The following is a 25,495-nucleotide window of genomic DNA, read 5'->3' as shown; positions in this document are numbered from 1 at the left end:
GGATTAAGGAAATAGGAATGCTTAAATGGGAACTAGTTTTTGAACAGTCAGTTCATTAGTGCATAGATGTGGTTTATCTATACCTGTTAACAGTGGGGAGGGGTGCTCATAGTGAGTATATCATAGAATGAAATTCAAAAGCATATCCCAGCAAATGTCCCATTGTACTGAATTGATCTATTAAAGGATTTGTCTCCATTTGACTATGTGCTCTGTGTGTACCTGTGTACCTGTGTGTGTGTGTTGGTGTGTGTGTGTAGTAGAGTAAAGGGGGAAATCTCTTTTTTATCCCCTATACTTACCTAGTATCTAGCATTTGGTTTGCACCTGTGCAACTGGGCTGAACTAAATAGAGAGAAAGCCATTTGTTTATGCCTTAAAGAGTGAGTGAAAGGGCAAAAAGTTTCATCCTAAAGTGTATAAATGAAAATTTACTATAACTCTATAATTCCAATAAGATTAACCCCCCCCCCCTTTGTTGAAGTTTGCAACTGGGAAGAGTACGTAATATGTAGACCTAGGCTCCACATCCCAGTGGGTTATCCCACCAATAATTACTTTTTCTTTTCTATACAAACAAATGTGACAGTCTAATTTAAATCATGCCTTCTTATGAGAAATGAAGAGAGCAGTGGCTACATACATAAAATTCTCAAGCTTACAAACTAAACCTCAAGCATGATGTATTTAAAAAAAATAATTTCCAGCGGATACAACACAATGGAAAACTGTCCAAATTTCAAATAGCTGTCCAAATACCAAATAACTAAGACATTTATTTGGAATTACTGCTGTCAGATGAGCTCCAAAACATGATGGTAGAGACGGGAGCTTGATTTCAATTTTGTGTGAACAGTGCTTAATAATAAAAGTATTTAAAATGTATACGACATTTAAGGAACTTATATTTGCACACAGGAAACACAAATAACCATTTGGAATTTTTTGTAGATAGAAATCTAGTGTCACATTAAAGAAAAAACCAAAAACTTTCCATTCTGAATGGTAATTGAGTCCTAAAAGTCAGCAGAAGTGGGCACATTTTTGGGGATCCAGTAATCAGTTGGGAGATGGTTAAAAAAAAAGCTGGCTTATCCAGTGACCGGGTTGTGAAAGATGAGTAGCATCACAGTGAACATGGTGACATGTGGCCCTCCTATCCGTAACCCTGGCAAAATGCAAATTTGCCCAACTTTTCTGAAAAGCAGTTTAGCAATATGTAGCTAGAGGTTTTATTTATTTATTTATTTTTAATAAATTTATTTATTTATTGGCTGCATTGGGTCTTCAGTAGTTGCAGCACACAGGCTCAATATTTGTGCCTCGTGGGCTCTAGAGCACAGGCTCAGTAGTTGTGGCACACACGGGCTGAATATTTGTGCCTCGTGGGCTCTAGAGCACAGGCTCAGTAGTTGTGGCGCACCACCTTAGTTGCTCTGCAGCATATGGGATCTTCCTGGACCAGGGATCGAACCCATGTCCCCTGCATTGGCAAGCAGATTCTTAACCACTGCACTGCCTGGGAAGTCCCTAGCTAGAGGTTTTAAATGTTAGTGCTGCTGGGGATTTGTCTTAAGGAAATATTTAGATACCTGTAAAAAATATTTCTGCACAGAGGTTTCCTTATGGCATTATTTAGAATAGTGACCAAAATATCTAATCATATAGGAATGTTTCCCTATATAGTATGCAAAATTTCAAGTTATATTTTCCAAAAATATTTAGTGATAGAAGAAAATGCTTTTATAACGTGAAAAAAAATACAAAACTGTAAATTTATGGCAAGTGTATGTGGCTACATGTACGTAGCGCTTAACTAGAAATACTAAAATGTATTGTGTATCTTTGGTCAGTAGATAGTAAAGATAGATAATTTTTTTCTTCCTTACAACTCAGTGTTATTTTCAAGTTTTTATGTATATTTGTTTCATTTATATCAGTAAAAGGGAGTAAAATGAGAAAAGGTCAACAATACTAGTGTAAACCAATAACTATACTATTGTCACCTATAAAACAATAGAATCTAGATTTTGGTGTATTTATTTATTTATGATTTATTTATTTATTTATTTATTTATTTATTTATTTATTTATTGAAGTATAGTTGATTTATAATGTTGTGTTACTTTCTGGTATATAGCAAAATGATTCAGTTTATATATATATATATATATATATATATATATAAAAGAATATGAAAAAGAATATATATATATTTTCTTTTCCATTAAAGTTTTTTACAGGATATTGAATAAGTTCCCTGTGCTATACAGTAGGATCTTGTTGTTTATACCTTCTTTATATAACAGTTTGCATCTGCTAACCCCAAACTTCCAATCCAATCCCCCATCCTCTCTCTCCGTTGGCAACCACAAGTCTGTTCTCTACGTCTGCAAGTCTCTTTATTTCTTAGATAAGTTCATTTGTGTCATATTTTAGATTGCACATATAAGTGATTATATGGCATTTGTAATACCTATAATCTCTGTGTCCATCCATGATGCTGCAAATGGCATTATTTGATAGAACATAGGTTTTGAATCCTCCAACCAAGACACACAAGGATTTATGAACTCAAGAGTTATTTCAAGTTCTTCCTTATTATCAGAGAATCGCTAACTGCCATTGAAGCCTGAGATTTGATATTGTTCATTTTCAAATACTTCTGATCAAATTACATGCCTTTGCAGTGGCTGTGATTCACTTTGATTATATTCATCTTCTTTGACCGAGTCCTTCATGGACTGAACTTGACTCTCGCTGAAGTCCTGGATCCCAGTGAGAATTTTGGAAGAGGTTCAGCAGCCTGAGTAAATGTTATCAGAGTCAAGCCACTCGAGGACAACAATCCCGCTACTGAATACACTCCTATGTGCGGTTAGGGATGCGGACGGGGGGAGTCAGTGAGACATTTCATAGCGAAGTGTCAGAAATTATGCAATATGGGTCATCATTTATTTATAAGTGAAAAGGAGGGATCAAATGATATAAATTTTAAGTAAAGACAAACCATGTAAGGACAAAAGCATAAAAATAATCTTTTTTTTAAAGGAAGGTTAATAGCCTTTGGCAGGTGAGCAGAAAAACAATAAGATGAAATAAACATAGTTACCTATCAACTGGGTCCCCCTTCAACTTATTCTCCGTAGACTAGAGATCCTGATAAAACATAGATTTGATCATGTTTCTTAACGTGATCATGTTTCTTCTTAAAAATCCCCTAGAATTTTCCCATTGCCCTGGGATACCGCCCAAAATTCTTGGCATAACCTGTAAAGCATGGCATGGTCTGGTTCCTTCTCCAGTCATTTCACTCCACTAAACCCTTTCTCACTGACCCATCTCCTCCCTGGCCTTTCAGTTACTCAAAAAGGCCAGACTCTTCACCCCAAGGTCTTCCTACAAACTGTAAAGTTTGTGTAGTTTTCTCCCCTACTGATTTTGTGGCCAAATTCTCAACACAGTGTCGTTTCCTCAGAAACCTTCACTATTTTCAGGCATGTGTGGTCCTGAGGGCAGCTGAGACTTGGTCCTAAGTACATTCTCCTAGCCCCATCCTTGTAACAAAGGACTTTAGGTACCTTCTCCCATAGCCCCATCTGCCTCTCCACAGAAAGCGCTACAAATTAACCCTTTCACATCCAGCTTTTCCAGCCTTAAAAAAAAAGCCAGTTATCATAGATTCCATAAATATTTATCGAGCATCCTTTAAGAGTAAGACCCTGTGCTTGGCAGGTAGAGTCTATGGGAGATACTCAACATGCTTGCACCTGTCTCAAGGTCTTTGAATGTGTTTCTGCCTCTTTTCTGAGCTAACAAACCAGCCTACGCCCACTCCATCTCCTCAATCCACTCTCTGTCCTGGCTAATTGCTACTAGGCCTTTAGGATGGGGCTTTGGCATCGTTTCTAACTGGAAGGTTTTCCTGATGTTCCTCCCTATTTCTCAAGCAGTCTGGGTAAGATGGCCGCTCTAGGTGCTCGCATGTCTCTGAGTTTACCCTTGAAACTCACTTCTTGTGTTAATGTCTCTCCATCAGACTTTGAGCTCCTTGAAGGGAGACTCAGTGTCTTATCTCTCAGTCCTGAGCCCCTGGACTCCACAAAAGATTTGAGGTAACTTACACAAAAGATACATAACATAAAGAAAACAAATATTAAAGCTGAAGCAAGGAAATTAGAAATGGAAGTAGAATCAGGACCAGAAAAGAAGAACAGGTTCATGGTTGTTAGAAAAGGGCTAATTTTTTTTCCTGGAATATTTATTAATATATATCTGATAATAAATAATTCTGAGGTCATAGCATGGCCCCTTTATGGCAAATCACATTATTTCCCTAAATAAAAACCACTAAAACGTATTTAAAAGCATGGAAAAATGTTTTCCCAAAAGTTTGGGGGTTATGGACTTTGATGCCATGTTTGTTTTTATAACTTTCCTGTATCTTTGCACTCCAAGCTCTCCGAACATAGTAAACATTCCATTGTAGCTTATCCTTTTTCTGCACCCAGCACAATACTACACAGGAAGACATACGCTCTTTTTAAAAAAAAAAATTTCCCTTATGAAATAAGAGCAAGACTGTTGAGCAGACAAAAACAATGTCAAGTGACTTCATCTTCACGGAAGTTCCTACCTGAATTGGTAGACACCAAATATCCATTTGAAAACAAAAAATACTTAGGAAAATTAATGCAGGTGATTCATAGCAGTAACCGTTCCTTTCTAAGCAGTAAAACTGGATAACGACTCTTACAGCTAATTTTTTAAATGTACAGACCATCCACACTAATTTCTTTTTAAGAGAGTTTAATTTCAAAATAATTTTCCTGGAATCCCAGAAAGCTTTTCTATTGCACGCATCACTATCTGTCTAAACTATCTGTCTAAAAGGCATTTCCCACAAAATCATCTCAGGTTTTTTACTTTGAAGACCACAGAGTAGACTGTCGTAGGAAAGTCTTGACTTTCGCTAGCCTGCTTAGCTCATTCAGACTTAAAAAGAATCAGTATGACATACGTGCTTTTAGATTGTCACATGTAGCCTGTTTGGTGTAAAAAATGGTAGTCCTGCAGAAAAAGGTCAAGAGAGCCAGAGGATGTCTCACCTGATGCTAGCCCTCCTTGTCTCGTTCTAGAGATTTCCAAAACACGATCTGTTGTCTACCCGGACACCTGTATGCGAAATGCCACCCCTGCTTGAGGAAGAGGAGTTACACATATAACTTTAATCACTTTAATTCCATCCCTACACACGGAGAAGTAGGTACCACCTCTGAGCTATATGACTTACGGGCAAGAAGCAGATGCTCAAGTAGTGTCTGTTCAATCAGTGAACAGCTTGAGTTCTATCCACCCTTCCCTTCCACACTGATGTTGGACTGTAACTTCAGCCAAAAACAATCTGATGTCCCCATGGCACTGTGGCCTTTTTCTAGGCTTGTAACCAGGTACTGGTATTCTTCTCGAAATACTAAGGAAAGCAACTTTGATTTGTAGGTTTGAGGAGATAACTTGGGCCTTCAATTCTCAGAGCACAGGAAGGCAACATAAGGGAGCCTGCTTTCCAGAGATCCACAGATTTCACCTGAGTATGTTTCAATTCTATGTAACAAATGTTTGCTGAGGATCTACTGTGTCCACAGGAGGATACTATGGGAAACAAAGATGAAACAGGAATACACCTGCCAGGAAGCTAAAGAGTTCCAACACAAGTGCCTGACACAGGGTGAGCTTCCAATGTGAGACTGATATTTTCTGTGTATTAGGGGGAGAGCTATGATTTAAAGCAGAGTGCAGTAAATGTTAGAAAAGAGGTACAAAGCAAATGCTCTGGGGAGCATTATCTGAACAACATTCATCAGTACTGGAGGGTCTGGGAGGGCTTCCTGGAGGAGGTGGCATTTAGGCAATGCTGCAGAACATTAAGAGGATTTTAGCAAAGAGGCATTCGGGTGGCATGAGCAATGAGGGCATGTTTTGGGGTTTGTAAGCAGTCTTCGGAGGCTCAGATACAGATGACATGGCAGTTCTATAGTAGAAAATACTGATGCATGGGCTGGCTCCAGGGCATGAGACCTGTATTAGGATGGTAATTAAATGGGCAGCGTGAGTATAGGCTGAATGCTGGAGACTGGAGGCTAGGATGAGTTAGGAAACAAAAGCAACTATTCACTGTTCCTCAGGGATTTTAAGAGCAGGAATACATTTAAGGGGAAAGGACTCCTGGATGAGCATTCTCTTTTTTTTTCCCCTCTAATTTACAAAAGTGTTAAAATGATAGCTGTGTGAAGTACTTTTCCCAATCATAGTTTGCAAACACAATTGGAAAGTGTTAAACGTTGACTGAACACAGCATGACTTGAATACCCACTGACCTCCCAAACGTGTTGCTTACTGATGGGAAAAATTAAATCAAAATATCAATACTGAGAACAATTGGAAAGGTCACAGTGGGTGAACTCTGAACTCTCAAACCCACAACGATGACCACTGTGACTATCACATGGTATGAATGTGTCTTCATAAAACGCTAACTGTATTGAAGCCCCAGCTTTTCTGTATTGCTGGTTTCATTACCTTCAAGAGATTATGGAATATCAAATGTATGATCTACAATAATAACGTCGTGTGTTTCTCTGAAGAGCTCAGGGCGCTCTCTACACTTTAATTAAATCTCCTCATGCCCTGGCGAAATAAGCAAGGGATCAGCAGAAGGTGAGTCACCGAAAAGTAGAAGACTAGACCAGAGGACATGCTTTTGGACGAAATCCACTTTTATTATTATCGTTCCCGTTTCACCAGTGAGGAAATGGGGTTTATTCAGACAAGGATGATGAGCTACCTTCCATTTTCACTGAAGGCAGAAGGCACTGCTCTAGGCTCTGCAGGCAGCCTGTGGGAGGCCTTTAAAAATAGTATGAAGACTTCTGAGGTTTCTCCTTTGAGGTTCAATCAGCACTTTTTCCCCCTCTTTTATTTATTTATTTTCTTAAATTGGAGTATAGTTGATTTACAATGTTGGGTTAGTTTCTGCTGTATGGCAAAGTGAGTCAGTTATATATATATACACATATATCCACTTTTTAAGATTCTATTCCTGTATAGTCAACCTGCACTTATTAATGAACACCTAAAATGTACACCAAGTAGACATCGCCCTTTTCTTGCAAAAGAACACAGGACAAGAACCCCAGTGTATCATCTCTTAGCTTTGGCTGGTTTATCAGAAGCTTGGCTGAGTTCTCTCACAGCTGCCTTCCCTGTATCCCCATCCTTCCCCTCAGCAATAGAGAGATGAGTGGGTACCAGTCTTAAGGAGGTTGGTTATGTTAAAGACACAGTACAAACTGCCAGAGCTAGGAAAAATGAAAACTGGAAAACAGTAAGCCTTGATTCTATGTTCTACACTTGGGATAGTGGTATAGATTCTAAAGTAAGACTCTGAAAAACAAACAGACATGCAGTTATCATTTATGACCTAGTGTATAAGCCAAATCCACTTCTTATGAAGGAAATTAAAGGGCCCAAACCACTTGAACCAGACCATGGTGCCACTGTCTGGATCTTACCACCTCCTGGCATCCTAGAAAACGCAGCCATGGCTCCCAGGGAAACAGAGATCCCAGTTTGGGGGTTGGAAATAATCAGAAAAAAAGACAGATGCTGTCTGTGGTTTTAGGTAATAATTTCTTATCACTGAAGTCTAAAAAACAAATGGAGATACAAATAGTGAAATCTTATGGCAATATTTGGTTGTAAGATGGTTACAGTGGTCCAGACTATGCTTTCAATTGGTTAGATTATCATAAACACAGACACACAAAATCAGAAATTTTGTTGAGAATTTGTGGACCATTAAGTTTGAGAAAAATTGCTTTAGAGATAATCTTTACTGATGGGTCTAGGAAAGAAGGCAAGATAACAAATTTTGCCTGGTCCTAAGGGATTGTGGTACCTGACAAGAAACCTCTTTTGGGGAAAGACTGGTATTTGATGTACTAAAAATAAAGTAACCAACAGCTTATTTCTACTCCTGAAAACTGATTTACTACGTTGGGACCAAGGGCAAGTCTGTAATAACTACATATGTCATAGAGCAACAATCGCTCTTTCCTAATCTTTGAGACAGCAGAAAAAAATGCTCTAATGGAATTCTAAATTCTCTAGAGAACAAGCCTCACGAAATGAGGAAAATTCCCTACAGCCAACTAACACATTTTTAATTAACTAATCCCTAGTCACATATATGCGTCTAAGTATAAGAGGAATGTGATGTTTATTTATTTTCCTCACCGAAATAAGGTACCCTGAAAGATTTAGAAAGGTTGTCTAGCATTATCTTTTAACTTGGTGCCTTAGTCACTGCTATGACTTGCTTCTGAAGAATTCACAGAAAGTCATATATTTTAAATATTATTCAACAGTCAACACACTATCTATGTACCTGTGCAATTATGAAAGCAGAATTTCCTTTCACTGTAGTTCTAACTGTACTTTAAGAAGTATGGGCCCACCAAAGCACTATAAATTTAATCTCTTCTTCGGATTAGATTTATATCTGCAACTTTAATAATTTTCGGTTTCCTAAATTTAAACATGATTTATTTATTTACTTATTTAATAATTTATTGGCTGCATTGGGTCTTCGCTGCTGCACTCCACCGCAGTGTGAGGGCTCCACCATTGCAGTGCACAGGCTCTAGGCGCGTGGGCTTCAGTGGTTGTGGCACGTGGGCTCAAAAGTTGTGGCTCTCAGGCTCTAGAGCGCAGGCTCAATAGTTGTGGTGCATGGGCCCAGCTGCTCCGCAGCAGATGGGATCCTCCCGGAGCAGGGATCAAACCCCTGTCCCCTGCATTGGCAGGCGGACTCCCAACCACTGCACCACCTAGGAAGTCCCTAAAAGACTTTTTAACTCAAATTACAAGTCTGCTAGAGCATGTCAAATTATTAGATGCATCTAAATAAGGTATGGTTTTGAATTTAGATGAATGGTTTTGAAGCAGGTAAAATAAATATTTTTATTACTATTAAATATTAAAATGCATACTATTTGTAATTAAAATATGAATGTTTCAATTAATGTTAAATACTGTTTGATCTCAGAATTTTTGAGCTGGAAGGGATACAGAGATCACTTAATTCAAAGATTTCAATTTTAGATGCTAAAACTAAATCTTTTTTTTTAATTTATTTTTTGGCTGCATCAGGTCTTAGTTGGGGAATGCAGGACCTTTCGTTAAGGCATGCGGAATCTTTTGTTGTGGCATGTGGGCTTCCTCTAGTTGTGGCATGAAGGTTTTCTTTTCTCCTAGTTGTGGCGTGCAGGCTTAGTTGTACTGCAGCATGTGGGATCTTTGTTCCCTGACCAGGGATCGAACCCGCATCCCCTGCATTGCAGGGCAGATTCTTTACCACTGGACCAGCAGGGAAGTCCCTGAATCCTTATTTTTCTGAAGGCCAGATAACCTAGACCAGAACCCAGTCTCCCAACTTGTTAGTCCAGTGCTCACTTTATTTAACCATGTAGATATTTGTTATAAACACAACATTGAGTTATCCTGGTGTCCGTTTATGTGGATACACTATTCAGAGGGAACATCAGTTATTGGCCTAAGGAAAAAGCCACCATTACTCAGGACCAGAAAATCAAATGCCAACTCTACGGTGCACTGCATGGCGTGAAGCGAGCCATTTAAGTGCACTCTACTTCCCTTTTCCTCAATATAAAAATGAGGACTGGAGTAATTTAAACGTACCTACCTAAATTGGTTGCTGCAAGAAGTGGGAATAAAAACAACAATAAAGCATACAGCATCTCTAAGTGTGAGCTAAATACTTAATAACAAAAAACTCATCGTAACTGTATTTGATTTATTTTAATTTTTTAATTTATTGGCTGTGTTGGGTCTTTGTTGCTGCTCACGGGCTTTCTCTAGCTGTGGCGAGCTGGGGCCACTCTTTGTTGCGGTGCACAGGCTTCTCACTGTGGTGGTGTCTCTTGTGGTGGAGCACAGGCTCTAGGCATGTGGGCTCAGTAGTTGTGGCTCATGGGCTCTAGAGTGCAGGCTCAGTAGTTGTGGCACACGGGCTTAGTTGTTCCACGGTATGTGGGATTTTCCCCGACCAGGGCTCGAACCTGTGTCTCCTGCATTGGCAGGTGGATTCTTAACCACTGCGCCACCAGGGAAGTCCCTTAACTATATTTAAACCAAGGAGTAATAACCACTCTGAGTCATGATTAGGAGGGAGTGTATATTAGCTATTACATGTCCTTATGCCATCTGAACAAGCTAATGCAGGGGTTTATCTAACAAGTTCAGCAGCTCCTGAATTTTCCTAGTTTTTCATAATCTGTCTTTATGTTGACCTAAGCCATATAGTAATTATCAGTTAAGAACAAACTAGAACTCTGTGACTTATCAAATGCACTACTCATTACTAAATAGACGTGTTAAAAAGCATTTATGGTGTTGCTAAGAATCTGAAATACTTACTCTGTAACTATCCTGTAACTGATATATGCAGAGCATAAACCCTGCCAAATACTATTCACTAATAGGAAGACATAGTTTTCTGGGTGACATGTAAAATCGTCCAACTTGAGCTGACCTTTAAAAAACAAAAACTTATCAACTGGATTCTCTTGGATAAGAAATAGATCTTGCAACTTGGAGGGATGGGGAGAATTAATAAGTAGGTTTTTAAAGTACTGTATAATACAAAGTTTTAAAGGAAAAAAAAATGTATATACTATGCATAGGAAATAGTCTGAAAGAAAATGCCCAGAGATGCTAATAGAGGTCATTTCTAGGGGTAGAATTTTTTTAATTTTTTTCTTTTTCTCCTCTGTGCTTATCTGTTTTGCTGGATTTTGAATATAGATTAATTTTGTCTTATTTTTTTAAAAGATTACTTTTAATGGAAAAAAAAAAAAAACCTGCTTTAGTCTCCTATGTGGAGGCAGGCAGGGTACAATCGTGCCCACTTCAAAAATGAAACCACAGGCTTAAAATGTTAAGTGATGCAGTGATAGGAGTGGGAGGTGGGTCCTGGGTTCTTGTGTCCCGATACAGTCTTGGGTTACTTTAGGGGACCAGCAGAGCGGGTGAAAGTCTGGGGAGGCCACTTTGAGATGAGCTGTCACCCTAGTAAGTACCAGAGGGCAGAGCTGTAGACGGTTCTAACCATTCCTAAGCCTATACTTGGCATGCCTTCTTTCCCACCATTCTCATTTCTGGATTGTACGTCTCTGTCTTAAATTTAAACAAGCTTTGCTTTCGGTGTTTAATTACCATTTAATGGAAACACTACTCGCATTCAAATTAGCTTTTAGTTTTCACATCACGAATGTGCATCCAAGTTATTGTGTCATTATAATCTCATGTTATAATGGCTTCATAATGCAAGTCCCTGCAGAGTTGAATTAGTAGTTTCCTATGGTAATCACCCATCACTAGAATATCATAATCACATAAGCACAGTCCCCACATGCTTCCACTGCAATCGTTTTGACATTGTAAGAGCATTTTAATAGTATTAGCATAGATTCTCCGGAGAAATCATCTCATTGTCACTGCATTACCATATAAGATTAATTGTGATGGAGTCATGTTGTTGTGATATGAAAGCTTAAAAAGTATTTTTTAAAAAGTGATGCTCAGCGAGAAGGCATTTCACGTCTCAAAAGTCAGTGCATTTTGCAGTCAGGTTTGCTTTATGACCCTTAATTGAAGAGATGTCCTTTCACAAGATATGAAGGTTTTTACTTGGGTTTGTTTTCCTCTTTGTTTGTTTAGGACTCACACAACAGTAAGAAAGGAGGTCAGTCCCTCTCTGCGGTATAGAAAGGAAAAGCAGACGTGGTCCCTGTCTTTAAGGAGTTTATAATTTAGTCAGGTTTACGACAGATTATATGGAGCATGTAGGCAACACGCAATTAACACTCTTAAATTTGGAAGTAACTGGCATTACATAGCTATGCGAGCAGCCAAACAAGGTGCTCCTGAAAAGAAAATGTTTGCCAATTAATAAAGGGTCAAACAAAGCCCGTATGGCAGAAATGGAGTCCAGGTTTTCAACATTCCTAAGAGCCTGGCTGGCATCTTTGTAGTCCCCAACTCTGGGAGGAAGAAAGGTCACCAAAGACACTAGTAGGGGACACAGCCACAGTCCCACCCAAGGGTGAAGCAGAAAGAGGTTATGGGCAGGAAACCTCTCCTCTGCTTGGATCTGAGCAGAGCATGGAAGCTGGACCTTGACCTTTATTGCCGAGACAGGAATAAGCAGAGATGCTCTCGCCAAGCATCAGATCAAGGCTCAGAAAAGCACCGCCCAGCCCCTGACACTCTCCTTGGTTTGAAACCACGGTGTAAAGTGACTGTGTTGTGCCAATGACAAATGGCACGGGCCACAGAGCCTGGCAGGGCACTGTGATCACTGGAGGGGCCTCTCATCCTCTGAGACTCTGGAGACACCGCAGGAGAATTGCAAACGGATTATCCTAACTCTCAAGCAATCCTCCTCTCTGCTCAATGTTAAGTGAGAACCGTGTCACAGCCAGCATTTAGCATCCTGACTGGCCCGTGGCAGGCATTCTGGAAATGTTTATGGATGGAGGAGTCAATTAACATGACTGGGGAGAAGGCACAGTCTTCAGAGCTGCTGTGGGTCTGAAAACGCAGGGAGTAGATTTGGAATACGGACTCTCGGGTAGCATTAACGGCAGAGGAATTACCAACTGGCGACGTCTTCTGTATCATTAAAGACTTGCCTGCCTTCTTGGTGATGGCAAATCACAGCATTCCGAAGGGTAATGGTCGCTAACTTTGTCTTTCTCGAATTATGTGTGCCTGGGAGATCTCAGAACTACGCCGTGGCTCAGTTTCTGAAACGAAGTAATAACACTTTTTTAATTGGAACACAGTGAGAATACAGATGTGCCTTCTAAGTGCTCAGAGATGCTTTTACCGACAAGCTGTGGAGCAATAGAAACTTATTACATAAACAGCATTAGTTGTCCTTCCTTTAGAAGTGATGTTTAATTTCTTAGGTAAAGTCTATGGCCCCTGCTACCCTAGTCTTCCGTGAGTTCTTGCTTGGGCATCACATGAAATTAAACTCTCACTTCTTGGCCTGTTCTTCACAGTAATTCATTTCATACATTTTTCATTGTGAATTCATATTGAAACTTACTTTTATTACATTTGATGATCAGTTTTCTATTATTTTATTATTATACATAGATTAAAAATCCAGAAATTGGGGAGGTTTGAATCCAAGACCACTAACCATAAGAACAGAAATTTTATTTAATATGGAAAATATATCTTGATACTGCTTAAAAAATATCAATTTCCCTCTCTTGTTCAAATGTGTTGAAGGCAACAGACATCATTCTTGATAATATACGATAGGTTGATCTTTTATCTGATACAAACGGAAGTTAGAAGCTATATGATATCACTTATATGTGGAATCTAAAATATGACAAAAATATGACAAAAATGAACATATCTACGAAGTAGAAACAGACTCACAGACATAGAGAACAGACTCGTGGTTGCCAAGGGGGAGGGGGTGTGGCAGGGGATGGACTGGAAACTTGACATTAGCAGATGCAAACTATTACATGTAGACTGGATGGACAATAAGGTCCTACGGTATAGCACAGGGAACTATATTCAATATCCTGTGATAAAGCATAATGGAAAAGAATATGAAAAAGAATGCGTATATATCTATAACTGAATCACTATGCTATACAGCAGAAATTAACACAACATTGTAAGTCAACTATACTTCAATTTTAAAAAAGTTAGAAGCTATAAAATATCTTAAGTGCCACCAAAAATTAATGTTAACTTTCTGTATTTCAAAAAAGGGAAGAATGCACACAGATGGGACAACATACTACTTTATGAAAATATCACTATTTCCCCAAGAGGAGGAAAAACTAGAAGTTTACCAACTACATAAATGTTACCAAAAAAAAAAAAAAAGTTGATATGCTCAGAGTGTGTCTTTGGGTATAAATCACTTAGTCTGTGGGCCTGTTTTTTCATTAATAAAACAAAGGAATTAATAAGCAAGGTGATTTCTAACATTCTTTCCAGATACAACTTCTTTGATTGTAAGGGAAGAAGTGTTAAATGACCTCTAAACTGGTTTTGCGGCCACTCCCCTTGAGTTCGCTGTGTTTAGAGGTTAAACAAATGGGGATATACGTGTAGCAGAAAATCATCCAGAATATTGCTGTACAGGGAATGTATAAACTACGGATATCATTCTAATTCTTTTTCTGATCTCCCATCAAGGCAAACTATCCTGTAACAAACCATATTACAGTATTCACTATTTTTGAAAAATATTTATTTACTTATTTGTCTGCACCGGGTCTTAGTTGCAGCATGTGGGCTCTCTAGTTGTGGCATTCAGGATCTAGTTCCCTGACCCAGAACTGAACACGGGCCCACGCCTTGGGAGTGCAAAGTCTTAACCACCAGACCACCCAGTCCCTTTCAGTATCTCCTATTAACTTCAAATTATTGCTAGTAGATGAGTGAAAAATACTTCACTACCCAGATTATTACTTTTCTGTGATCACCCTTTATACTGCTTATGAGTAAGAGTACAATAGAGGCACTAGTATAAAATAATGGTGGTAATTAGCTCTCACATTCATGATGCTGACTGTCTAAACAACTGAAAACTCTTGGCTCTTTCCCAAATAACAGCTGAAATGATCCATTATCTACGTACATGTGTACCTAGATACATATACATCCATATGGACATACATTTTCTAGTGTTTTCATAGTTTCTAATCGTCACAGCACAAGTTCAGAAACTATTCTGAAGATGACTCTGTGCCAACTTCACAACCAAGAATTATTTTATTTTTTAGCGGGCAGTGATGTAAGTAGAAAAAGTCAGTCTGCTTGTTTCTTGTCAGTGTTTTCAGAAGGTGTGATATACATTCCACTGGTGTTCAAACTGATTTTAGGTGCTATATGGGCATTTAAAAACATCTTAAACAAGTATTTATTTATTTTAATGTGTCAGGAAAAAAGTAATAAACATTGCAAGCCTGTGATGTCATGGATATTTTTGCTTAGGATGAGCCTGAAGGAAAACAGTGGGTTGATTTTAAAGAAAAATATTAAGTAATTAGTAGTGAAGGTAGTACACAGGCATAGCAAACACTCTGTAAAGATGATACGAGACTGAATCAAATTTGACAAATTTGATGAATACTACTAATGAATGATGAATTTATTCATTCACTCTGATGAATATTACACTGAGTTTACGAAAACTAAAAGGCATTTAACATCTCTGCAATGTCTTGTAACACATTTATTCTTTCTGGCCTAATTAAGGAACTAACTCCTGTTCTGGGGGTAACATCCCACAACTCATCAGAAATATAATTTTGACTTCTAATTAGGCAGAGAAAATTATTACCCAGTTTTAACTCTCAGACCGTATTGATCCTATAATTGTTGACATTACTTTAAATGATGTTGATTTAAAAATCTAAATATGATATTATATGGTGTGAAAGAATATGAATCGAGATACTGTGGTCAGACATAGTACAACTCCTGAGTAAGCTTTCCAATTTTTATAGACTAAAACTCTAAAGTTTAATACATCATTCTTTTCAGAGAAACAAAATAATAAACAAAATAAAATAAACAAAACAAACTCTCCTTTAGTGCCAATGTTGTAAAATCATCACATTATATAGGAATAATTAATGAAAACTTATTTTAGCCAAGGTATTACTAACACAAAAATAAAAATAAATAAGCTGAAAATGTTTCACCAAAAAACAGTGTCCCTACATAATGCATTATGAATATACCACATTAAAAAAAAATCTTTTGCAATTCTGATTTGGTTTATCAGGAAGCAAAGGAATTTAGAAACTAATCGTTTTGACCTCACTGTAGCAAGAATAAATAATAGCAAAGGCCCATGAGGTATCCCTAATGCTAGGAACTGTATATGTTCTTTTATATATTTTAAATCTAACAATTAAATGACATTCAATAGACAAGAATATATAAAAAAAACTATATAGATTCTTCACAGAGACCATTTTAAACTTGCATCTCTTAGCTTGAAATATTTTAATTTTTCTACTGAAATACTTTGCTAGACAAGAAGTGAAAAGGCAGTGCCTGGGAGGAATGAAGAAAGTCATAAAGGAGCACTGCAACTGGAGTTCTGGAACCTTCTCTCTCCCTGGACACCTAAGAGGTCAAATATGGCTGTAAGGTCAAAGTCTCAGTAACGTCTATATTTAAAACAGCAGCATCTTCACTACTTATGCACTTAGCTGCTCCCAAATATTTAGTTCCACAGGAGAAAGAGGAACACTTTGGAATTTCTCCTTTTCGGGTTGATGAGGGGGCAAGTTCAAAGCAACACAGAAGAAAAAGGGAATCAATGTCAGACCTTAGATTTGCACTGGAAGCCAGTGGCCTCTTCTGGAATTCCTGTATTAAATGGATTTGTGTAGTGGCAAATGGAAAGTCTCTGAAGTTAAAGACTAAACTTGGAGAAACTGCAGCCTGGGAAACTCTATAACGCCCAGAAAAGCACTGACTCATGAAATGATAGGCATGCCACAGGCCAGGGAGTGATAAATAAAAGCATGTGTCAGATAATCTAGGTTAAAACGAGCAAAGACGCCCTTGTAGCCTTTCCCGGGTAAAGGTTTCAACAGTAATTTTCTGTGGAGCAACGGGTAGTGAAAACCACTTCCTACTTACATGTGTATTCTCTTACATATGCATGCAAATTTACTTGCTTATTATTCAAGTTTAATCTGTCCCTGAAAATACGATGGTATCAAATTTTGCATCACAAAAGTATATATAATTACATGTATAAAAAGAAATGAACTTTATATATACTTATATAATTTTATTACATAATTATATTTATATAATTATATATAAAATTCATTATTTGACATTATTTTGAATGTTATATGCATGCATCCCTTATTATTCAAATTTAATCTGCCCCTCTAAATGTGATAGTATCAAATTTTACATCAAAGAATTATATATATAATTACATATAAAGAAATGAATTTTATATATACTTATATAATTATATTACATAATCATATTTATATAATTACATATAATCATTTCTTCTTTTTGTAAAAAATAATTCTTTTATTTAAATTTTTTAATATGGACATTTTTAAAAGTTCACAAATGTTGAGAGTAGTATAGTGAACCACTCTGTATCCATCGCCCAGCTTCCACTATAATTCCAACTAAAAACAGTTTTTGAAGGGAAAAATAATGTTTTGCAGCTCATTTAAAACCATCAACCAACTATCCCAAATATTACTATCATACTCTTATAAACCCACATAACAATCCTCTAAGGATTTCTGGCTCTCAGTTGACTGCAAAAGACATTTTTTAAAAGACTTTTTAAAAATAAAGACTACGATTCTATTCCGAAGCTGAACATTGTAAAGTTTTCCAGAATCAGCTCTAGTATGCATGGTAGATGCGGACAGGTCACACTGAGGTCTTTTGAGGCTTTCACATTCCCAATATTTCTTCAAATATATGAGCTTATCTAGCTTCCTCTTGGGCTCATCATCTTTCTTCAGAGACTCTTCTGCTTTCATTTTCAGTTGATAGTATGGAGGCAGGAATTCAGAACACACTGAACAGCAGGAGCACAAGGTATCACCCTCCAGGGGGAAGATGTGCGATAAGACCAGAGTGTATTTTATATCCTGGTGCCCTTTTTAATGGCATAAGTGTGCAGACTACTCATGGCACTTTTTTGATTCAGAGAGAATATTTTAGGTAAAAAATATTTGCGAGTTGTCATAACAAATATTTGGATGGTTATAGTTCAGACAGCAAGGTATACTTGCTTATATGCATTTTATAGTTAACAGCTTAATAAACTATATAGAATTCATTTAATAATGTTGCTTTGATTTTAATCTAATTAAATTAGTTCAATCTTTTTTTGTTTGTTTGTTTTGGCTGTGTTGGGTCTTTGTAGCTGTGTGCGGGCTTTCTCTTGTTGTGGTGAGTGAGGGCTACTCTTCGTTGTGGTACACAGGCTTCTCATTGCGGTGGCTTCTCTTGTTGCATAGCACGGGCTCTAGGTGCGTGGGCTTCAGTAGTTGTGGAACACAGGCTTAGCTGCTCTGCAGCATGTGAGATCTTCCCCAAGCAGGGACTGATCCCATGTCTCCTGAGTTGGCAGGCAGATTCTTCACTGCTGTGCCACCAGGGAAGTCCCTAATTAGTTGTCTTTTAAGTCACAAGCATAAAGCTCTCCTCCAAGTAATGTTAAGGAGAAGTTCCTGAACTGAGTTGACTTTCCAAAAGATTAGTAATTATCACTTGATTGCTCAAATTTGATAATCACACACACACACACAAAACCCTCCAAAAATGGTAGTTTCTAGAGATCATTATTATTGTAGGAGAGTATGATGGGCTAAAATGTACCCCTCTGAACATTCTTATGTTGAAGTCCTAACCCTCAGTATCTCAGAATGTGACAGTATTTGGAGATAGGGTCTTTAGAAAGGTAATTATATTAAAATGAGTTTATTAGGGTAGGTCCTAATTTAATACAACTGTTTTCCGTAGTTATAAGGAAAGATTAGGACATAGAGAGAAGACCACGTGAGGATACAGGGAGAAGGAGGTCATCAGCAAGCCAAAAAGAGAAACTTCAAAAGAAACCAAATCTACCAACACCTTGATCTTGGACTTCTAGCTTCCAGAATGGTGAAAAAAATCAGTGTGTGTTGTTTAAGTCACCCAGCCTGTGATATTTTGTTATGCAGCCCTAGCAAACGAATACAGTCAGTAATGGAGGTCATGCAGTCGAAGCCATGGAAGTGGCCTTTAATTACACCAGGGGGCTCTGGGTCTATAAAGCGAGTAGAAAATCTGTCGAAGGGTCTGGCCGGGCATATGTGATATAATCTCATCCTTTTTGACAAATGTTGATGCCAGTGAGGTGACAGCTCAGTGAATGGACTCAGAGTAAATAAATCATTATTGCAGGTTTTTTGTTAGGGCTTAATAGGAAAGCTTGCTGAAAAGTTAAGCAGATACCACGCACAACAGATGTGGCAGCTCTATGATGTGAAATACCCCTGAAATGGGGAATCCACTTTGTATTTCCTGCAGACTTTTAGAGACCAAGACTAATGACATCTAGCTTCCCAGAGACATAAGAGATGTAGCAGATGAGACCTAGAAATGTGACAGTATGAACATGATAATTTTGAGAGTGTATGAAAATATTTTAAATATTTCAAAAATCAACACATATACAGGTTTGAAAATAGTAAGCAATATAAAAAAAGACACCTTTGTTGGTACACAGTAATAGTAAAGATTTTGTGGTTGCAATGGACTTTCAATTACACGGAGCATTAAATTCATAATAATATTTACCAATAGTCTCTTCAAAGTGCTTTTCAAACACTAAATAATTACCCAATTAAGCCACTGCAAGATAAGCTGTTATTACTCTGGATTTAGTGGAAAAGACAAATAATTATTATTTTAACAGTTTCTGTGAAGAAAGACTCAATGTTTAATGAACACAACTGAGAAGAGCCCAGCCTTTTAGTGAAGAAGGAGCAGAAAAAAACAAAAGATTGATTAGTTAAGTGAATTCAGGGGAAGACAGAGACGATTAAGAACTAAGAACCATGACCTCTGAAAACAGAGAATTTAATATGCAAAGCAGAGCCCGAAATTGGCAGAAAGCTACTTATGAAAACTGCCAATATTCGGTGTTGCCGACTGACAATGGAGAATCTTTGGTCATGCCCTGAACAATATAATTCATCACACCAGTGCTCGGGGCAGTCATGTCCAAGCAATTTATCATCATCATATCACTCGTCTGAGTGAGAGAGGGGGAGAACTTTGATTGTTAACCTCTAGGGAGAGTGGATTTATAGCCAACATCCCTAAGAATGCAGCATGGCTCTGCCCTAAGCAAAATGCTCTCTGCTTCACTTCTGTTTAAGTCAGAGGAAAAGAGGGAACACACTGCTTCCAGGATATGGAGAGCAAAACCTAGGTCCGACTCTTAGATCCAAAATAAGAAAGCCAGGAAATCATATTTAAAGTACTCTGAAGTTGTTTTAAAAAAAAATTAGAAATTAGTCAGTGGTAAGAATGGATGATTCATTTCAAGTGTCCCTTGATGACAAAATAATTTCTGAAATGCATCCATTGATATAACTACATTTGGAAAGAACTGTCTCTTAACAATGAATCTGTGAACACACCTTTATATTGGAAAACTGGAAGGATGCTGAAAAATTTAAATATAGGTAGATAGTTTTTCAAAATGAAAATGAGAGCCTTAATTCCTATCCCTTTTGGACATTGAATCTTTATGTACTTTACACTTTAATACTGGCTGCCCTTATAGAATGTAATTAAACATCTCAATGCCATTTTTGCCACCTTTGATTAAAATCACGAAGTTGACGTGAGCATTCTGGAAACAAGTCCACCTGCTATCTCACTGACAGTAAGAGGAACACTGGTCACCAGGGCACACTTCTTATAGCACCTTCTCTCTTTTAGGCTCCCAGGGAAACGAGTAATCCTTGGAGGCATGTGGCTCAGACCCTACCTGAGTGTTAGTCAGGATAGGCTAGGTTATGCTGCTTTAACAACCAAATCCCCAAATCCCAGGGTCTAAACACAACAAAAGCTGATTTCTGGCTCACACTCCATGTTTAACACAGAGTGATGGGGCTCTGCAGATTGTCTTCCTTCCATGACCTAGGCTGATGAAACAGCCACTGTCTAGAAAATTGGTGGTCACTCTGCAGAGGGAAAGAGAGTGGGGCACACCTCTCATTGCCTTTTAAAGCTTCCACCTGGAAGTGACACAGGTCACTCCACTTGTATTTCATTGACCAGAGCAAGCGACATGGCCATGCCTCATTGGAAGGGGACAGAGAAATGGATAACACTCATGACTCCCATGCTGTGCAGGCAGGCATTTGTACTGAGAGAGATAATGCTTTCATGAAACAGGTCATCAGAACCACAGAGCCAGTTTATTCCAGATGACTAGGTGGGAGCAGATATTTTATTTTTCTTCTTCTCCTTGTTTTTTTTTTTTTAAAGTGAAGGAGGGATGTCTATGAATGAGAAGGCTTTTGTAAATGAAACTTTTTTTTTAAGAAAAATATGAACCACTGAGAACAGAAGAACGAGGACATCTTTGGTGTATGAAAAGCATATTCAATTCAACAACCATCTCAGGTTCTCCTATTGACAGTGAAGTTCATGGGGCAGAACACAGCTTAAGGACTTCTCAGCAATGTTACTGTATGGTGCACTGGGTATTTAAGACATGTGAGAAGGAAGATTCCTCATATAGTAATTTTTTAAAGCATGGAAGCAAGAATGGATATTTTCCATTCTATTTTCAGTAGCTCCTCCCATTTTCTGTAGTTCATTATTTTGTCTTCAGGCTCAATTCTGAGAGCAACCTCTACAAGCCTTAAACAGTGGTCCTCTACCTACTGTAATTCCAGGGATCTTAGGGCCAAGCCCCAGACTGAAAAGGCACTAAGTACAGGTGCATAGATTTTTCAAGACTCTGATCTGTTGTTCTTTGCTCCTATTTGGGTCAAAATTTAACTATGCACACTGCCAATTGCATTAAGTTAGTATTAGAATGTACAGAGCTCAGAGAAGACCCCTGGTGATTAGCTTTTACTGTCAAAAAATATAGGCTTGGATGTTTCTATTATGATTCTAAGATCAAGGAGTGGAAATAAAACGTATTTTGCTATTCTGTTCCAAAAATCTACATTGTATACATTTTAGGCACTTTTATAACAATAAAACAACATCTAGCCTCCAGAAATGAATACAGAATTTCATAAAGTAGCACTATGTGAAGTTTTTGTTCAAATTATCCTTTCTAAAATTAAGTTGCTATCTTGCTATCAACAGTCAGTAAGTTGTCCGATCTCTTTTTCTCTGCCTTGTGCACTGAGACTTCTTTTTGAAGGGGGTTGGTTATTTCTGGAATTACATCAGGCCTTCAGGATAACTGCTGTACACCCCTCATGCCTATGTAACATAAAATGTAACCGGCCAAGGAGGAGTGATAAGTCTTAGGGCTTTTTTCTTACTGACGTTCATTCTATATGACAATGAGTGTGAGGATCCTTTAGGATAAGAGTCAATGCTTGTCAGTTTCCCCCACTGGAGAGGTGATTTAAGGACCTTCCTACACAAGAAGGAAGTTCTCTAAACGTCCGCCTACCCCAGGTGTCACTGCACCGGAGGCCTCTTCACAAACATCACATCGTGGCTGTAAACACCACGATCATATCCGCACCCAAGTGTATTTGGAATATCTTTACGATAAAAGGACCATGACGGTAAAATAAAGGGGAAAGCTGAGGCCCAAGGCTTAGAGGTATGATTTGAAAGCTTATTAAGGGAGGACAAGCGTGGAAATAGACCTCCCCCCCCCCCAACCCCAATCATAGCACAGCTGCGCAACAACGACCCCGGGAGCATTTCTGTCGAGCAACCCTGAGCTCGAGCCATGCGGGGCCCTCGGGCCTCGCTCCGCGCCGGACTCCGAGCCTCGGGTTTCAAGCCAGGCTTTGCAGGACTTTAGACTTTGGGGCAACCAGCCACCTGCAAGCCCGGGCCAGCCTCCCAGGCCTCGCGCGGCCTCGCGATCCCCGTCTTTGCAGCTTCCCCCGAGCGCTAGGGGACAGGCAGCAACAAGCCAAAGCCTTAGGGACTGCTGTAAGACTCCTTCCCCGGGGCGGACCTCCACCGGCACCCCCGCGGGAGTTAACGCGCCCAGCTCGGCAGCGACCCCACCCTTCCTACCGGGCCCACAGCTCCCGCGCCCGCTCCGGCTCCCGGGCGCCTTCCCTTCAACTCGCAGCGCACCGTCTTCTCCCCTGGGACCCTCTGCAGGGCCAACTTCCCGGGCCTTGAACGTCTCCCCGGTCTCCTCCCACTTCAGCCTCCCGGCTGGTGCCCTCCCCTCCTAGTGCTCTCCCCGCCCTCTGGCCTCCCGGCCGCTTCCGAAGGGCCCCGGCCACGCCCCATCCCCTTCCTTAGGCCACGCCCACCGGGCGCCCGTCGGGCCCCGCCCCCGACCTTAAACCATTCCCAATGGGCTCCTGCCGGGCCCCGCCTTCGGTCCTAGGTCACGCCCATCGGGCCCCTGCCCCGCCCGCGTCCAGGCTCTTTGAGCGCCGGGCTCAGGCTGCTTGGCCTACCCTTGAGCGGGCAGAAGGCCTGAAGACTCAGGATCCGCTCAGCGGCTGGGCTGAGAACCCACTTCCTCTGCGCAAGCTTGTTATAGATACCCGTCAAATATCCTGGAAGGAGAGATTTCTCTTCTCTTTCTAGTTCGGCTGAGTCAAAAGGATGAGAGGCTAGATCCCTCCAGGGAGAAAGGAAGCAGCTGCATTTTCCCCAGATCTCAGTTCTCCGGGGGAAAAGCCTGGAACGTGGTGGCTACAGTAGCTATTTTCCTTTCCCATAACAAGTCGGAGGATGTGCCCTGACACTTTGGTAGCACGAATAGGATTTGGATCACCATCCTGAATACAGGCAACTCCCTGTTTATTCCTTTTTTTTTTTTCTTCCTCCCAAATAAGTTTTTTTAAATCGAGGTAAAATACATATCACATTTACCATTTTATGCGTATTAAAGTGTACAATTAGGTGGCATTTAGTAAATTCACAGTGTATGGCGTCAGTTTACTCCTTCATTGTTTCATGTTCCTGGGCCTGATGCTTCTCATCTTTCAAATGAGAGTCTACACTATGAGCCCTGGCCCCGGCACTTCATGTGGCAAATAAGCTAAGTGAATACCTGTGAGTCAGCTGGGAGCAATTGCCACAGGACAGAATTTATGTATTTAAGTGTATTTAATTAATTTTATCCTGAATTCTGAGAAAAAGATGCGTACTCAGATGGGAGGAACCTCTAGGTGTCACTTGAAAGGAAGACTTTTTTGGGGGAACAGCACCGTGGCATTCGGGATCTTAATTCCCTGACCAGGGATGGACCCCACATCCCCTGCAGTGGAAGTGTGAAATCTTAACTACCGAATTGCCAGGAAAGTCCCATAGAGGAAGACATTTAATAATTATAAGAGTAATAATAATAATAGGATGTTTAAACATCCTCAGGGATGTTCCTGAGGCCACCTCTGCTATTCTAGATACTCTGTCTCTTTTATTTGAAAATAGAGAACAATCTGGGAGGGTCAATTTCTTCTCCGATTACAGATAAGAAAACAGACGGACAAGTGCCTTGTGCAAGGCCAGGGATAGAACCCAGTGTGGTGATGTCACAGCACCTACCTTCTTAGTAGAGAGTGGGGCACTTCCATAGGATGCTAGGAAATACATTAATATACTTAAGTCAGAAAAAGAGGAGAAAAGGAAATAAAAGTTTTGGAGAGCGGGGGTGCTTTTGTTTTACCAGGAGGGTTAAAAGTATGAGAAGTTGGTTGGCAAGAGATAGGCAGGGAGAAAATACTGGGAAAGCAGTGGTCCTTAAAGGTGGTGGCTGTTTAAATCCTAGGAACAGGGAAGGGGATTAAAAATAGCACCCAGGGAGAGACAAGAATAAATGTAGAGGTTAAGAACTTCAGGGGCATGAGTACTGGGGGAGTTGACTATTCCTAGGAATAACAGGGGCTTGTACTGAGATTGTATAATGAATAGATGGATCAAGGGAAGCTTCTAGAGTGATTTCAGTGCTGCCTGGCACTTTGATCGCCTGTACTGCAATCATGAAGCCGTATAAATGTGTACCTGACAATGGTTGTTAAGGAGAGGACTAAAAGTCCATTATTTATAATGTTATGTATTTTACTAGTCCGTGCTGCCAGATATGAAATTATACACAAGATTCATGTTAAAAAATGACTTCAGTTTTCCTTTATGGAAGTTACTAAATTCTCCACTGCCTACATTACACCCATTGTGCAAGGTTTGTGATGGATTTCACATGCAGGCTCTTCTTTCCAGGGCTTTACACCTTAAAAAGATAGTGTTAAAGAGAAACTACTCTAGATTTTATTTCTCTTTGAAAGAAGTAGCTTCAAATTAATAGGTAGGGGTTTTATTTCAGGAACTCTATCAAACTGTTGTGAACATGTGTGTTCAAACACGGGTAAAGAAATTCATGCAAGTTCAATGTACAACAGTGAAAAACCTTGATAGTGTATGGCATTTGAGTATAGACTATAATTCCATTTCATATCACACGTGATTTAAGCATTACTGTTGGTTAAGCATCAAATGCTATCCTATTTAAAAATAATTAAACATGCTTCAGAACTGGCCCCCAAATCTACCAGCCCTGATGATTGGCAGACAAGAACAGATGAAAGGGGTCTTTTATGATGTCCTGCCGTCAAAAATCATAATCTTGTACCAACAA

General features: G+C 39.3%; 1 protein-coding gene across 1 annotated transcript in view; it reads right to left on the bottom strand.

The window, feature by feature from the left end:
- PTER (phosphotriesterase related) overlaps positions 1–23,057 on the bottom strand; it is a 61,167-nt gene extending 38,110 nt beyond the window's left edge. Inside the window, exon 1 of the mRNA XM_057733948.1 lies at positions 22,915–23,057. The gene's annotated coding sequence lies outside the window, so the exon portion shown is untranslated. The remainder of the gene's footprint in view (positions 1–22,914) is intronic.
- Between the last annotated feature and the right edge of the window lie 2,438 nt (positions 23,058–25,495).

The sequence above is a fragment of the Hippopotamus amphibius genome, chromosome 4, assembly GCF_030028045.1.
Source record: "Hippopotamus amphibius kiboko isolate mHipAmp2 chromosome 4, mHipAmp2.hap2, whole genome shotgun sequence".
Classification (NCBI taxonomy): Eukaryota; Metazoa; Chordata; class Mammalia; order Artiodactyla; family Hippopotamidae; genus Hippopotamus; species Hippopotamus amphibius.
This window is presented reverse-complemented; position numbering and strand designations above follow the sequence as displayed.